The sequence below is a fragment of the Bombina bombina genome, chromosome 3, assembly GCF_027579735.1.
Source record: "Bombina bombina isolate aBomBom1 chromosome 3, aBomBom1.pri, whole genome shotgun sequence".
NCBI lineage: Eukaryota > Metazoa > Chordata > Amphibia > Anura > Bombinatoridae > Bombina > Bombina bombina.
Genome location: NC_069501.1, coordinates 94,333,375 through 94,350,908, shown reverse-complemented (window position 1 = coordinate 94,350,908; position 17,534 = coordinate 94,333,375). Strand labels below are relative to the sequence as shown.

General features: G+C 40.3%; 1 protein-coding gene across 1 annotated transcript in view; it reads right to left on the bottom strand.

Annotated features, from left to right (window-relative positions):
- Positions 1-17,534, bottom strand: part of BRWD1 (bromodomain and WD repeat domain containing 1) — a gene marked incomplete in the record, with an annotated part of 1,309,461 nt that overhangs the window by 286,368 nt on the left and 1,005,559 nt on the right.

Sequence of the window (17,534 nt, the reverse complement as noted above, 5' to 3'; positions counted from 1 at the left end):
GATGGGGTCCCGGCAGTTATAGTGTTAGTAGATATGAGGATCTAGATATGAGAGACCAGCAGATGTACAGAAAACCAGTGGTTGGGAAGACAGGATTTATTGCAGTGTGGGTTGGTGTCACGGATAGGGTTACTGGGGTAGAGGGGTGTTCTAAAGAATCAGAGGATATCGCAATATATAGGATTTATACTGATATCTACATACTTAAGTCAGTATTAATGAAGTGGTATACTTTAATACAAGAAATACTGCTATTCAAGTTTGAGTTATGGCTAGCAGAAAGGTTCAAAATTCACAAGTGGCTATATAACAATAGCTCAAATGGAGGATATATAAAGACACCCCAAAACAGACAAATCCTTAAAATTATTAGAATTTTTAGAATCTGATAACTTTATTTGCACACTTCCAATTAATTTGATGAAGAAGTCAAAACATTAGTACTAATGAGCAATATTATAAGCTTGGGATATATCCCTAGCTCAATTGGAAAAAACAGGCTTTTATAAAAATTAAAGAAAATATGATAAAATATCCAGATGAAAATTGGAGCAGGTTATAGAAAAAACATAATTTATGTAAGAACTAACCTGATAAATTAATTTCTTTCATATTGGCAAGAGTCCATGAGCTAGTTACGTATGGGATATACAATCCTACCAGGAGGGGCAAAGTTTCCCAAACCTCAAAATGCCTATAAATACACCCCTCACCACACCCACAATTCAGTTTAACTAATAGCCAAGCAGTGGGGTGATAAAGAAAGGAGTAGAAAGCATCAACAAAAGAAATTTGGAAATAATTGTGCTTTATACAAAAAATCATAACCACCAAAAAAAGGGTGGGCCTCATGGACTCTTGCCAATATGAAAGAAAAAAATTTTTTAGGTAAGTTTTTACATGAATTATGTTTTCTTTCATGTAATTGGCAAGAGTCCATGAGCTAGTGACGTATGGGATAGCAATACCCAAGATGTGGAACTCCACGCAAGAGTCACTAGAGAGGGAGGGATAAAAATAAAAACAGCCATTTTCCGCTGAAAAAATTAATCCACAACCCAAAAAAATAAGTTTATTCTAATAAATGAAAGAAAAAAACTTAAATCAAAAGCAGAAGAATCAAACTGAAACAGCTGCCTGAAGAACTTTTCTACCAAAAACTGCTTCTGAAGAAGCAAATACATCAAAACGATAGAATTTAGTAAATGTATGCAAAGAGGACCAAGTTGCCGCTTCGCAAATCTGATCAACTGAAGCTTCATTCTTAAAGGCCACGAAGTGGAGACTGATGTAGTAGAATGAGCTGTAATTCTCTGAGGCGGAGCCTGACCCGACTCCAAATAAGCTTGATGAATCAAAAGTTTTAACCAAGAAGCCAAGGAAATATAGCAGAAGCCTTCTGACCTTTCCTAGGACCAGAAAATAAAACAAATAGACTGGAAGTCTTCCTGAAATCTTTAGTAGCTTCCACATAATATTTCAAAGCTCTTATCACATCAAAAAAATGTAAGGATCTTTCCAAAGAATTCTTAGGATTAGGACACAAGGAAGGGACAACAATTTCTCTATTAATGTTAGAATTCACAACCTTAGGTAAAAAATTGAAAAGAAGTCCGCAAAACTGCCTTATCCTGATGAAAAATCAGAAAAGGAGACTCACAAGAAAGAGCAGATAACTCAGAAACTCTTCTAGCAGAATAGATAGCCAAAAGGAACAACACTTTCCAAGAAAGTAGTTTAATGTCCAAAGAATGCATAGGCTCAAATGGAGGAACCTGTAAAGCCTTCAAAACCAAATTAAGACTCCAAGGAGGAGAAATTGATTTAATGACAGGCTTAATACGAACTAAAGCCTGTACAAAACAGTGAATATCAGGAAGTATAGCAATCTTTCTGTGAAATAAAACAGAAAGAGCAGAGATTTGTCCCTTCAAGGAACTTGCAGACAAACCCTTATCCAAACCATCCTTAAGAAACTGTAAAATTCTAGGAATTCTAAAAACACCAAGAGAATTTATGAGAAGAACACCATGAAATGTAAGTCTTCCAAACTCTATAATAAATCTTTCTAGAGACAGATTTACGAGCTTATAACATAGTATTAATCACTGAGTCAGAGAAACCTCTATGACTTAGTACTAAGCGTTCAATATCCATACCTTCAAATTTAATGATTTGAGATCCTGATGGAAAAACGGACCTTGAGACAGTAGATCCGGACTTAACGGAAGTGGCCAAGGTTGGCAACTGGACATCCGAACCAGATCCACATACCAAAACCTGTGTGGCCATGCTGGAGCCACCAGCAACACAAATGATTGTTCCATGATGATTTTGGAGATCACTCTTGGAAGAAGAACTAGAGGCAGGAAAATGTAAGCAGGAAGATAACATCAAGGAAGTGTCAGCGCATCCAATGCTTTCGCCTGAACATCCCTGGACAGGTATCTGGGAAGTTTCTTGTTTAGATGAGAGGCCATGATATCTATCTCTGGAAGACTCCACATCTGAACAATCTGAGAAAACACATCTGGATAGAGAGACCACTCCCCTGGATGTAAAGTCTGACGCTGAGATAATCCACCTCCCAATTGTCTACACCTGGGATATGCACCACAGAGATTAGACAGGAGCACAGGAGCTGGATTCCGCCCAAGCAAGTATCCGAGATACTTCTTTCATAACTTGGGGACTGTGAGTCCCACCCTGATGATTGATATATGCCACTGTTGTGATATTGTCTGTCTGAAAACAAATGAACGGTTCTCTCTTTAACAGAGGCCAAAATGGAAGAGCTCTGAGAATTGCACGTAGTTCTAAAATATTTATTGGTAATCTCGCCTCTTGAGATTTCCAAACCCCTTATGCTGTCAGAGATCCCCAAACAGCTCCCCAACCTGAAAGACTTGCATCTGTTGTGATCACAGTCCAGGTTAGCCGAATAAAAGAAGCCCCTTGAACTCAACGATGGTGATCTATCCACCACGTCAGAGTGTCGAACATTGGGATTTAAGGATATTAATTGTGATATCTTTGTATAATCCCTGCACCATTGGTTCAGCATACAAAGCTGTAGAGGTCTCCTGTGAAAACGAGCAAAGAGGATCGCGTCCGATGCTGCAGTCATGAGACTTAAAACTTCCATGCACATAGCCACTGAAGGGAATGACTGAGACTGAAGGTGCCGGCAGGCTGCAACCAATTTTAAACGTCTCTTGTCTGTTAGAGACAGAGTCATGGACACTGAATCTATCTGGAAGCCTAAAAAGGTGACCCTTGTCTGAGGAATCAAGAAACTTTTTGGTAAATTGATCCTCCAACCATGTTTCCGAAGAAACAACATTAGTTGATTCAAGTGAGATTCTGCAGAACGTAAAGACTGAGCTAGTACCAAGATATCGTTCAAATAAGGAAACACCGCAATACCCTGTTCTCTGATTACAGAGAGTAGGGCACCTAGAACCTTTGAAAAGATTCTTGGAGCTGTTGCTAGGCCAAATGGAAGAGCAACAAATTGGTAATGCTCGTCTAGAAAAGAGAATCTCAGGAACTGATAATGTTCTGGATGAATTGGAATATGAAGGTATGCATCCTGCAAGTCTATTGTGGACATATAATGTCCTTGCTGAACAAAAGGCAGAATAGTCCTTATAGTCACCATCTTGAAAGTTGGTACTCTTACATAACGATTCAAAATTTTCAGATCCAGAACTGGTCTGAATAAATTTTCCTTCTTTGGGACAATGAATAGATTTGAATAAAACCCCAAACCTTGTTCCTGAAAAGGAACTGGCATGATTACCCCTGAAGACTCCAGGTCTGAAACACACTTCAAGAAAGCCTGAGCTTTTACTGGATTTGCTGGGATACGTGAGAGAAAAATCTTCTCAGAGGAGGTCTTACTCTGAATCCTATTCGATACCCTTCAGAGACAATGCTCTGAATCCATTGATTTTGGACAGAATTTATCCAAATATGCTTGAAAAACCTTAATCTGCCCCCTACCAGCTGAGCTGGAATGAGGGCCACACCTTCATGCAGACTTAAGGGCTGACTTTAGTTTCTTAAATGGCTTGGATTTATTCCAATATGAGGAAGGTTTCCAATTGGAAACTGATTCCTTGGGGGAAGGATTGGGTTTTTGTTCCTTATTTTGACGAAAGGAACGAAAACGGTTAGAAGCCTTAGATTTACCCTTAGGTTTTTTATCCTGAGGCAGAAAAACTCCCTTTCCCCCAGTGACAGTTGAAATAATAGAATCCAACTGAGAACCAAATAGATTACTACCTTGGAAAGAAAGAGATAGTAATTTATAGATATGATAGATATGTCAGAATCCAATTCTTGTTGCGCTAAATTCTCCAACCAGAAAGTTGATGCAGCCGCAACATTAGCCAAAGAAATTGCAGGTCTGAGAAGATGACCTGAATATAAATAGGCTTTCCTTAGATACGATTCAAGCTTCCTATCTAAAGGATCCTTAAAGGAAGTACTATCTTCCATAGGAGTAGTGGTACGTTTAGCAAGAGTAGAAATAGCCCCATCAACTTTGGGGATTTTTTCCCAAAACTCTAAAGAATTTGCTGATAAAGGATACAATTTTTTAAACCTTGAAGAAGGAATAAAAGAAGTACCTGGCTTATTCCATTCCTTAGAAATCATATCAGAAATAGCCTCAGGAATAAGAAAAACCCCTGGAGAAACCACAGGAGGTTTAAAAAACAGCATTTAAGCGTTTATTAGACTTAACGTCAAGAGGACTGTTAACCTCAATATCCAAATTGATTAACACTTCTTTTAATAAAGAACACATATACTCTATTTTAAATAAGTAAGTAGATTTGTCAGTGTCAATGTCTGAGAAATGATCTTCTGTATCAGACAGATCCTCATCAGGGGAGGATAAATTATTATGTTGTTGGTGATTTGAAATTTCATCAACTGAATGAGAAGTTTTAAAAGACCTTTTACGTTTATTAGAAGGTGTAAATGCAGATAAAGCCTTCTGGATAGAATCGGAAACAAATTCTTTAAAATTCATAGGTATATCAAGTACATTAGAAGTTGAAGGAATTGCAACTGGCAATGTACTTTTACTGATGGACACACTATCTGCATGTAAAAGTTCATCATGGCAACTAGTACAAATGACATTCAGAGAAATAATTTCCACAATCTTACAACAAATGCACTTAGCTTTGGTAGAACCAATGTCAGGCAGCAAAGTTCCAGCAGATACTTCTTCTGAGGCAGTATCAGATTGAGACATCTTGCAAAATGTAAAAGAAAAAAACAACATATAAAGCAAAAACATAATTTATGTAAGAACTTACCTGATAAATTCATTTCTTTCATATTAGCAAGAGTCCATGAGCTAGTGACGTATGGGATATACATTCCTACCAGGAGGGGCAAAGTTTCCCAAACCTTAAAATGCCTATAAATACACCCCTCACCACACCCACAATTCAGTTTAACGAATAGCCAAGAAGTGGGGTGATAAGAAAGGAGCGAAAGCATCAAAAATAAGGAATTGGAATAATTGTGTTTTATACAAAAAAATCATAACCACCACAAAAAGGGTGGGCCTCATGGACTCTTGCTAATATGAAATAAATGAATTTATCAGGTAAGTTCTTACATAAATTATGTTTTCTTTCATGTAATTAGCAAGAGACCATGAGCTAGTGACGTATGGGATAGCAGATACCCAAGATGTGGAACTTCCACGCAAGAGTCACTAGAGAGGGAGGGATAAAATAAAGACAGCCAATTCCGCTGAAAAAATAATCCACAACCCAAATCAAAAAGTTTTATCTTATAATGAAAAAAACTGAAATTATAAACAGAATAATCAAACTGAAACAGCTGCCTGAAGTACTTTTCTACCAAAAACTGCTTAAGAAGAAGAGAAAACATCAAAATGGTAAAATTTAGTAAAAGTATGCAAAGAAGACCAAGTTGCTGCTTTGCAAATCTGATCAACAGAAGCTTCATTCCTAAAAGCCCAGGAAGTAGAAACTGACCTAGTAGAATGAGCCGTAATCCTTTGAGGTGGGGATTTACCCGACTCTACATAAGCATGATGAATCAAAGACTTTAAACCAAGACGCCAAAGAAATGGCAGAAGCCTTCTGACCTTTCCTAGAACCAGAAAAGATAACAAATAGACTAGAAGTCTTTATGAAATCTTTAGTAGCTTCAACATAATATTTCAAAGCTCTTACTACATCCAAAGAATGTAAAGATCTCTCCAGAGAATTCTTAGGATTAGGACACAATGAAGGGACAACAATTTCTCTACTTATGTAATTAGAATTCACAACTTTAAGTAAAAAATTAAATGAAGTCCGCAACACAACCTTATCCTGATGAACTCAGAAACTCTTCTAGCAGAAGAGATGGCCAAAAGGAACAAAACTTTGCAGGAAAGTAATTTAATATCCAGAGAATGCATAGGTTCAAACAGAGGAGCCTGTAAAGCCCTCAGAACCAAATTAAGACTCCAAGGAGGAGAGATTGACTTAATGACAGGCTTGATATGAACCAAAGCCTGTACAAAACAATGAATATCAGGATGATTAGCAATCTTTCTGTGAAAAAGAACAGAAAGAGCAGAGATGTGTCCCTTAAAAGAACTTGCAGACAAACCTTTTTCCAAACCATCCTGAAGAAACTGTAAAATTCTAGGCATTTTAAAAGAATGCCAAGAGAATTTATGTGAGGAACACCAAGAAATGTAAGTCTTCCAGACTCGGTAATAGATCTTTCTAGACACAGATTTACGAGCCTGTAACATAGTATTAATCACTGAGTCAGAGAAACCTCTATGACTAAGTATTAAGTGTTCAATCTCCATACCTTCAAATTTAATGATCTGAGATCATGATGGAAAAAATGGGCCTTGAGATAGAAGGTCTGGTCTTAACGGAAGTGTCCAAGGTTGGCAACTGGCCATCCGAACGAGATCCGCATACAAAAACCTGTGTGGCCATGCTGGAGCCACCAGCAGTACAAACGAATGCTCCATTAGGATTTTGGAAATCACTTTTGGAAGAAGAACTAGAGGCGGAAAGATATAAGCAGGTTGATAATTCCAAGGAAGTGACAACGCGTCCACTGCTTCCGCCTGAGGATCCCTGGATCTGGACAGATACCTGGGAAGTTTCTTGTTTAGATGAGAGGCCATCAGAACTATTTCTGGAAGTCCCCAGATTTGAACAATTTGAAGAAATACCTTTGGGTGAAGAGACCATTCGCCCGGATGCAACGTCTGGCGACTGAGATAATTCGCTTCCCAATTGTCTATACCTGGGATGTGAACCGCAGAAACTAGACAGGAGCTGGATTCCGCCCAAACAAGTATCCGAGATACTTCTCTCTTCAGAAGAGGCCAGATCTGAAGAGCTCTGCAAATCGCACGGAGTTCCAAAATATTGATTGGTAATCTCATCTCCTGAGATTCCCAAACCCCCTGCGCTGTCAGAGATCCCCATAAAGCTCCCCAACCTGAAAGACTCGCATCTGTTGAGATCACAGTCCAGGTTGGACGAACAAAAGAGGCCCCTTGAACTAAACGATGGTGATCCAACCACCAAGTCAGAGAAGATCGAACATTGGGATTTAAGGATATTAATTGTGATATCTTTGTATAATCCCTGCACCATTGATTCAGCATACAAAGCTGAAGAGGTCTCATGTGAAAACGAGCAAACGGGATCGCGTCCGATGCAGCAGTTATGAGACCTAAAATTTCCATGCACAAAGCTACCGAAGGGAAAGATTGAGACTGAAGGTTTCGACAAGCTGAAACCAATTTCAGACGTCTTTTCTCTGTCAGAGACAAAGTCATGGACACTGAATCTATTGGGAAAGCCAAAAAGGTTACCCTTGTCTGAGGAATCAAGGAACTCTCTGGTAAATTGATCCTCCAACCATGTCTTTGAAGAAACAACACAAGTTGATTCGTGTGAGATTCTGCAGAATGTAAAGACTGAGCAAGTACCAAGATATCGTCCAAATAAGGAAATACCGCAATACCCTGCTCCCTGATTACAGAGAGAAGGGCACCGAGAACCTTCTAAAAGATCCTTGGAGCTGTTGCTAGGCCAAAAGGAAGAGCAACAAACTGGTAATGCTTGTCTAGAAAAGAGAATCTCAGGAACTGATAGTGGTCCGGATGAATTGAAATATGAAGATATGCATACTGTAAGTCTATTGTGGACATATAATGCCCTTGCTGAACAAAAGGCAGAATAGTCCTTATAGTCACCATTTTGAATGTTGGTATCCTTACATAACGATTCAATATTTTTAGATCCAGAACTGGTCTGAAAGAATTCTCTTTCTTTGGAACAATGAACAGATTTGAATAAAACCCCAGGCCCTGTTCCAGAACTGGAACTGGCACAATTACCCCAGCTGACTCTAGGTCTGAAACACATTTCAGAAACGCTTGAGCCTTTACTGGGTTTACTGGAATGCGTGAGAGAAAGAATCTTCTCACAGGCGGTCTTACCTTGAAACCTATTCTGTACCCTTGTGAAACAATGTTCTGAATCCAAAGACTTTGAATCGAATTGATCCAGACATCTTTGAAAAATCGTAACCTGCCCTCTACCAGCTGTGCTGGAATGAGGGCCGCACCTTCATGCGGATTTGGGAGCTGGTTTTGACTTTCTAAAAGGCTTGGATTTATTCCAGACTGGAGGTTTCCAAACGGAAACTGTTCCTTTAGGGGAAGGATCAGGCTTTTGTTCCTTATTCTGACGAAAGGAACGAAAACGATTAGTAGCCCTACATTTGCCCTTAGATTTTTTATCCTGAGGCAAAAAGGCTCCCTTCCCCCCAGTAACAGTTGAAATTATTGAGTCTAACTGAGAACCAAATAATTTATTACCTTGGAAAGAAAGAGAAAGCAAAGTTGACTTAGAAGTCATATCTGCATTCCAAGACTTAAGCCATAAAGCTCTTCTGGCTAAAATAGCTAAAGACATATACCTGACATCAATTCTAATGATATTGAAAATGGCAACACAAATAAAGTTATTAGCATGTTGAAGAAGTTTAACAATGCTATAAGCATTATGGTCTGACACTTGTTGCGCTAAAGCCTCCAACCAGAAAGTTGAAGCTGCAGCAACATCAGCCAAAGAAATAGCAGGTCTAAGAAGATTACCTGAACATAAATAAGCCTTCCTTAGAAATGATTCAAGCTTCCTATCTAAAGGATCTTTAAACGAAGTACTATCTGCCGTAAGAATAGTAGTACGTTTAGCAAGAGTAGAGATAGCCCCATCAACTTTGGGGATTTTCTCCCAAAACTCTAATCTATCAGATGGTAAAGGGTACAATTTCTTAAACCATGGAGAAGGAGTAAATGAAGTACCCAGACTATTCCATTCCCTAGAAATTACTTCTGAAATAGCATCAGGAACTGGAAAAACTTCCGGAATAACTACATGAGGTTTAAAAACTGAATTTAAACGCTTATTAGTTTTAATATCAAGAGGACTAGACTCATCCATATCTAATGCAATCAACACTTCTTTAAAGGGACACTGAACCCAAATTTTTTCTTTCGTGATTCAGATAGAGCATGCAATTTTAAGCAACTTTCTAATTTACCCCTATTATCAAATTTTCTTTATTCTCTTGGCATCTTTATTTGAAATGCAAGAATGTAAGTTTAGATGCCGGCCCATTTTTGGTTAACAATCTGGGTTGTCCTTGCTGATTGGTGGATAAATTCATCCACCAATAAAAAAGTGCTATCCAGAGTTCTGAACGGAAAAAAAAAAAGCTTAGATGCCTTCTTTTTCAAATAAAGATAGCAAGAGAACGAAGAAAATTTAATAAGAGTAAATTAGAAAGTTGCTTAAAATTGCATGCTCTATCTGAATCAGGAAAGAAAAAAATTTGGGTTCAGTGTCCCTTTAAGTAAAGAACGAATAAACTCCATTTTAAACAAATAAGAAGATTTACCAGTGTCAATATCTGAGGTAGAATCTTCTGAACCAGATAGATCCTCATCAGAAATAGATAAGTCAGAATGATGGCGGCCATTTAAAAATTCATCTGAAATATGTGAAGTTTTAAAAGACCTCTTACGTTTACTAGAAGGAGGAATAACAGACAGAGCCTTCCGAATAGAATTAGAAACAAATTCTTAAACATTAACAGGAACATCCTGAACATTAGATGTTGAAAGAACAACAAAAGGTAATGGATTATTACTAATGTAAATGCTATCTGCGTTTGATAGCTTATCATGACAACTAACACAAACTACAGCCGGAGGAACAGTTACCAAAAGTTTACAACAAATGCACTTAGCTTTGGTGGAACCGACATCAGGCAGCGCTTTTCCAGAAGTAGATTCTGATCCAGGGTCAGGTAGCGACATCTTGCAATATGTAAGAGAAAAAACAACATATAAAGCAAAATTATCAAATTCCTTAAATGGCAGTTTCAGGAACGGGAAAAAATGCAAAATGAAAAACAAGCCTTTAGAAAACCAGAAGCAACTAAAAAGTGAGACTGAAATAATGTGAAAAAAACTGGCGCCAAGTATGATGCCCACATCTTTTGGCGCCAAGAATGACGCCCATATTTTTTGGCGCCAAAAAAACGTCCGCAATACACATACGTCAAAAAATGACGCAATTACGTGAAAACGAAATTTTTGCGCCAAAAAAGTCTCGCGCCAAAAATGACGCAATAAATAGAAGCATTTTCTGCACCCGCGAGCCTAACAGCCCACAATTTTTGAAAAAAAGTCAATTTGAAAATTTTAAGGTAAGAAAAATAAAATTTATATGCATTTTCCCAAAAAAATGAAACTGACAGTCTGAATGAAGGAATATTGATTATCCTGAATCATGGCAAATATAAGTTTAAACACATATATTTAGCACTTTACATAAAAAGTGCCCAACCATAGCTTTGAGTGTCATAAATAGAAATAAGACTTACTTACCCGAAGACACTCATCTACATATAGTAGATAGCCAAACCAGTACTGAAACGAGAATCAGTAGAGGTAATGGTATATAAGAGTATATCGTCGATCTGAAAAGGGAGGTAGGAGAAGAAATCTCTACGACCGATAACAGAGAACCTATGAAATAGATCCCCTAGAGGAAGACCATGGTATTCAAATAGGCAATACTCTCTACACATCCCTCTGACATTCACTGCACTCTGAGAGGAAAACCGGGCTTCAGCCTGCTGCGAAGCGCATATCAACGTACCACCTCCATGGGAGGCAAAGTTTGTAAAACTGAATTGTGGGTGTGGTGAGGGGTGTATTTATAGGCATTTTAAGGTTTGGGAAACTTTGCCCCTCCTGGTAGGAATGTATATCCCATACGTCACTAGCTCATGGACTCTTGCTAATTACATGAAAGAAATTATCAATTTCCTTATATGACAGTTTCAGGAATGGGAAAAAAATGCAAATAGCATAGCCCTCTGATAGAGAAAAAGGCAAGAGGCAAACATCAATGGGGTATTAAAAAAAAAAATGAAAAAGTTTGGCGCCAAGTATGACGCACAACGTAATTGAAAACTTTTTTTGGCGCCAATAATAACGGGAAATGACACACTCGCGTCACTAATGACGCAGCCGTGTGTAAGGCTTCAGCGTCAACTATGACCCTGGAAATGACGAAGTTGCGTCATAGACGTATTTTTCGCGCCAAGAATGACGCAATAAAGTCTAGCATTTGGCACACCCGCGGGCCTAATACTGCCCGCAATTTGCAAGAAAGTAGTCAATTGAAAAAAAGACTAAACCCCAGGTAAGAAAAAAAAAAAAAATTCTAAATTTTTTTTATTTTCCCCAAATATGAAACAGAGTCTGCAGAAGGAAATACATGAACCTGACTCATGGCAAATATAAGTACAATACATATATTTAGAACTTTATGTAAATGCATAAAGTGCCAAACCACAGCAGGGGTGTCTTAAGTAATAAAAACAGAATTTATGTTTACCTGATAAATTACTTTCTCCAACGGTGTGTCCGGTCCACGGCGTCATCCTTACTTGTGGGATATTCTCTTCCCCAACAGGAAATGGCAAAGAGCCCAGCAAAGCTGGTCACATGATCCCTCCTAGGCTCCGCCTACCCCAGTCATTCGACCGACGTTAAGGAGGAATATTTGCATAGGAGAAACCATATGATACCGTGGTGACTGTAGTTAAAGAAAATAAATTATCAGACCTGATTAAAAAACCAGGGCGGGCCGTGGACCGGACACACCGTTGGAGAAAGTAATTTATCAGGTAAACATAAATTCTGTTTTCTCCAACATAGGTGTGTCCGGTCCACGGCGTCATCCTTACTTGTGGGAACCAATACCAAAGCTTTAGGACACGGATGAAGGGAGGGAGCAAATCAGGTCACCTAAATGGAAGGCACCACGGCTTGCAAAACCTTTCTCCCAAAAATAGCCTCAGAAGAAGCAAAAGTATCAAACTTGTAAAATTTGGTAAAAGTGTGCAGTGAAGACCAAGTCGCTGCCCTACATATCTGATCAACAGAAGCCTCGTTCTTGAAGGCCCATGTGGAAGCCACAGCCCTAGTGGAATGAGCTGTGATTCTTTCAGGAGGCTGCCGTCCGGCAGTCACATAAGCCAATCTGATGATGCTTTTAATCCAAAAAGAGAGAGAGGTAGAAGTTGCTTTTTGACCTCTCCTTTTACCAGAATAAACAACAAACAAGGAAGATGTTTGTCTAAAATCCTTTGTAGCATCTAAATAGAATTTTAGAGCGCGAACAACATCCAAATTGTGCAACAAACGTTCCTTCTTCGAAACTGGTTTCGGACACAAAGAAGGTACGACTATCTCCTGGTTAATGTTTTTGTTAGAAACAACTTTTGGAAGAAAACCAGGTTTAGTACGTAAAACCACCTTATCTGCATGGATAGAATCTTAGGAATCTTTACCTTGTCCCAAGGGAATCCTTTAGATTCACACCAACAGATATATTTTTTCCATATTTTGTGGTAAATTTTTCTAGTTACAGGCTTTCTGGCCTGAACAAGAGTATCAATAACAGAATCTGAGAACCCTCGTTTTGATAAGATCAAGCGTTCAATCTCCAAGCAGTCAGCTGGAGTGAGATCAGATTCGGATGTTCGAACGGACCTTGAACAAGAAGGTCTCGTCTCAAAGGTAGCTTCCATGGTGGAGCCGATGACATATTCACCAGGTCTGCATACCAAGTCCTGCGTGGCCACGCAGGAGCTATCAAGATCACCGACGCCCTCTCTTGATTGATCCTGGCAACCAGCCTGGGGATGAGAGGAAACGGCGGGAATACATAAGCTAGTTTGAAGGTCCAAGGTGCTACTAGTGCATCTACTAGAGTCGCCTTGGGATCCCTGGATCTGGACCCGTAGCAAGGAACCTTGAAGTTCTGACGAGAGGCCATCAGATCCATGTCTGGAATGCCCCACAGTTGAGTAATTTGGGCAAAGATTTCCGGATGGAGTTCCCACTCCCCCGGATGTAATGTCTGACGACTCAGAAAATCCGCTTCCCAATTTTCCACTCCTGGGATGTGGATTGCAGATAGGTGGCAGGAGTGAGTCTCCGCCCATTGAATGATTTTGGTCACTTCTTCCATCGCCAGGGAACTCCTTGTTCCCCCCTGATGGTTGATGTACGCAACAGTCGTCATGTTGTCTGATTGAAACCGTATGAACTTGGCCTTTGCTAGCTGAGGCCAAGCCTTGAGAGCATTGAATATCGCTCTCAGTTCCAGAATATTTATCGGTAGAAGAGATTCTTCCCGAGACCAAAGACCCTGAGCTTTCAGGGGTCCCCAGACCGCGCCCCAGCCCATCAGACTGGCGTCGGTCGTGACAATGACCCACTCTGGTCTGCGGAAGGTCATCCCTTGTGACAGGTTGTCCAGGGACAGCCACCAACGGAGTGAGTCTCTGGTCCTCTGATTTACTTGTATCTTCGGAGACAAGTCTGTATAGTCCCCATTCCACTGACTGAGCATGCACAGTTGTAATGGTCTTAGATGAATGCGCGCAAAAGGAACTATGTCCATTGCCGCTACCATCAAACCTATTACTTCCATGCACTGCGCTATGGAAGGAAGAGGAACGGAATGAAGTGTTTGACAAGAGTTTAGAAGTTTTGTTTTTCTGGCCTCTGTCAGAAAAATCCTCATTTCTAAGGAGTCTATAATTGTTCCCAAGAAGGGAACCCTTGTCGACGGATATAGAGAACTCTTTTCCACGTTCACTTTCCATCCGTGAGATCTGAGAAAGGCCAGGACTATGTCCGTGTGAGCCTTTGCTTGAGGAAGGGACGACGCTTGAATCAGAATGTCGTCCAAGTAAGGAACTACTGCAATGCCCCTTGGTCTTAGTACCGCTAGAAGGGACCCTAGTACCTTTGTGAAAATCCTTGGAGCAGTGGCTAATCCGAAAGGAAGCGCCACGAACTGGTAATGCTTGTCCAGGAATGCGAACCTTAGGAACCAATGATGTTCCTTGTGGATAGGAATATGTAGATACGCATCCTTTAAATCCACCGTGGTCATGAATTGACCTTCCTGGATGGAAGGAAGAATTGTTCGAATGGTTTCCATTTTGAACGATGGAACCTTGAGAAACTTGTTTAAGATCTTGAGTTCTAAGATTGGTCTGAACGTTCCCTCTTTTTTGGGAACTATGAACAGATTGGAGTAGAACCCCATCCCTTGTTCTCCTAATGGAACAGGATGAATCACTCCCATTTTTAACAGGTCTTCTACACAATGTAAGAATGCCTGTCTCTTTATATGGTCTGAAGACAATTGAGACCTGTGGAACCTCCCCCTTGGGGGAAGCCCCTTGAATTCCAGAAGATAACCTTGGGAGACTATTTCTAGTGCCCAAGGATCCAGAACATCTGTTGCCCAAGCCTGAGCAAAGAGAGAGAGTCTTCCCCCCACCAGATCCGGTCCCGGATCGGGGGCCAACATTTCATGCTGTCTTGGTAGCAGTGGCAGGTTTCTTGGCCTGCTTTCCCTTGTTCCAGCCTTGCATTGGTCTCCAGGCTGGCTTGGCTTGAGAAGTATTACCCTCTTGCTTAGAGGACGTAGCACTTGGGGCTGGTCCGTTTCTACGAAAGGGACGAAAATTAGGTTTATTTTTGGCCTTGAAAGGCCTATCCTGAGGAAGGGCGTGGCCCTTACCCCCAGTGATATCAGAGATAATCTCTTTCAAGTCAGGGCCAAACAGCGTTTTCCCCTTGAAAGGAATGTTAAGTAGTTTGTTCTTGGAAGACGCATCCGCTGACCAAGATTTCAACCAAAGCGCTCTGCGCGCCACAATAGCAAACCCAGAATTTTTCGCCGCTAACCTAGCCAATTGCAAAGTGGCGTCTAGGGTGAAAGAATTGGCCAATTTGAGAGCACGGATTCTGTCCATAATCTCCTCATAAGGAGGAGAATCACTATCGATCGCCTTTACTAGCTCATCGAACCAGAAACACGCGGCTGTAGTGACAGGGACAATGCATGAAATTGGTTGTAGAAGGTAACCTTGCTGAACAAACATCTTTTTAAGCAAACCTTCTAATTTTTTATCCATAGGATCTTTGAAAGCACAACTATCTTCTATGGGTATAGTGGTGCGTTTGTTTAAAGTAGAAACCGCTCCCTCGACCTTGGGGACTGTCTGCCATAAGTCCTTTCTGGGGTCGACCATAGGAAACAATTTTTTAAATATGGGGGGAGGGACGAAAGGTATACCGGGCCTTTCCCATTCTTTATTTACAATGTCCGCCACCCGCTTGGGTATAGGAAAAGCTTCTGGGAGCCCCGGGACCTCTAGGAACTTGTCCATTTTACATAGTTTCTCTGGGATGATCAAATTCTCACAATCATCCAGAGTGGATAATACCTCCTTAAGCAGAGCGCGGAGATGTTCCAACTTAAATTTAAATGTAATCACATCGGGTTCAGCTTGTTGAGAAATTTTCCCTGAATCTGAAATTTCTCCCTCAGACAAAACCTCCCTGGCCCCCTCAGACTGGTGTAGGGGCATTTCAGAACCATTATCATCAGCGTCCCCATGCCCTTCAGTATCTAAAACAGAGCAGTCGCGCTTGCGCTGATAAGTGGGCATTTTGGCTAAAATGTTTTTGATAGAATTATCCATTACAGCCGTTAATTGTTGCATAGTAAGGAGTATTGGCGCGCTAGATGTACTAGGGGCCTCCTGAGTGGGCAAGACTGGTGTAGACGAAGGAGGGAATGATGCAGTACCATGCTTACTCCCCTCACTTGAGGAATCATCTTGGGCATCATTTTCAGTGTCACATAAATCACATCTATTTAAATGAGAAGGAACCTTGGCTTCCCCACATTCAGAACACAGTCTATCTGGTAGTTCAGACATGTTAAACAGGCATAAACTTGATAACAAAGTACAAAAAACGTTTTAAAATAAAACCGTTACTGTCACTTTAAATTTTAAACTGAACACACTTTATTACTGCAATTGCGAAAAAGTATGAAGGAATTGTTCAAAATTCACCAAAATTTCACCACAGTGTCTTAAAGCCTTAAAAGTATTGCACACCAAATTTGGAAGCTTTAACCCTTAAAATAACGGAACCGGAGCCGTTTTTATCTTTAACCCCTTTACAGTCCCTGGTATCTGCTTTGCTGAGACCCAACCAAGCCCAAAGGGGAATACGATACCAAATGACGCCTTCAGAAAGTCTTTTCTATGTATCAGAGCTCCTCACACATGCGACTGCATGTCATGCTTCTCAAAAACAAGTGCGCAATACCGGCGCGAAAATGAGGCTCTGCCTATGATTAGGGAAAGCTGTCTAAAACAGTGCCTGCCGATATTATTTTACAAAAATACCCAGATTAAATGATTCCTCAAGGCTAAATATGTGTATATATGAATCGATTTAGCCCAGAAAATGTCTACAGTCTTAATAAGCCCTTGTGAAGCCCTTATTTACTGTCTGAATAAAAATGGCTTACCGGATCCCATAGGGAAAATGACAGCTTCCAGCATTACATCGTCTTGTTAGAATGTGTCATACCTCAAGCAGCAAAAGACTGCTCACTGTTCCCCCAACTGAAGTTAATTCCTCTCAACAGTCCTGTGTGGAACAGCCATGGATTTTAGTAACGGTTGCTAAAATCATTTTCCTCTTACAAACAGAAATCTTCATCTCTTTTCTGTTTCAGAGTAAATAGTACATACCAGCACTATTTTAAAATAACAAACTCTTGATTGAATAAAAAAACTACAGTTAAACACTAAAAAACTCTAAGCCATCTCCGTGGAGATGTTGCCTGTACAACGGCAAAGAGAATGACTGGGGTAGGCGGAGCCTAGGAGGGATCATGTGACCAGCTTTGCTGGGCTCTTTGCCATTTCCTGTTGGGGAAGAGAATATCCCACAAGTAAGGATGACGCCGTGGACCGGACACACCTATGTTGGAGAAAAAGATACTTACCAAAAGACACCCATCCACATATAGCAGATAGCCAAA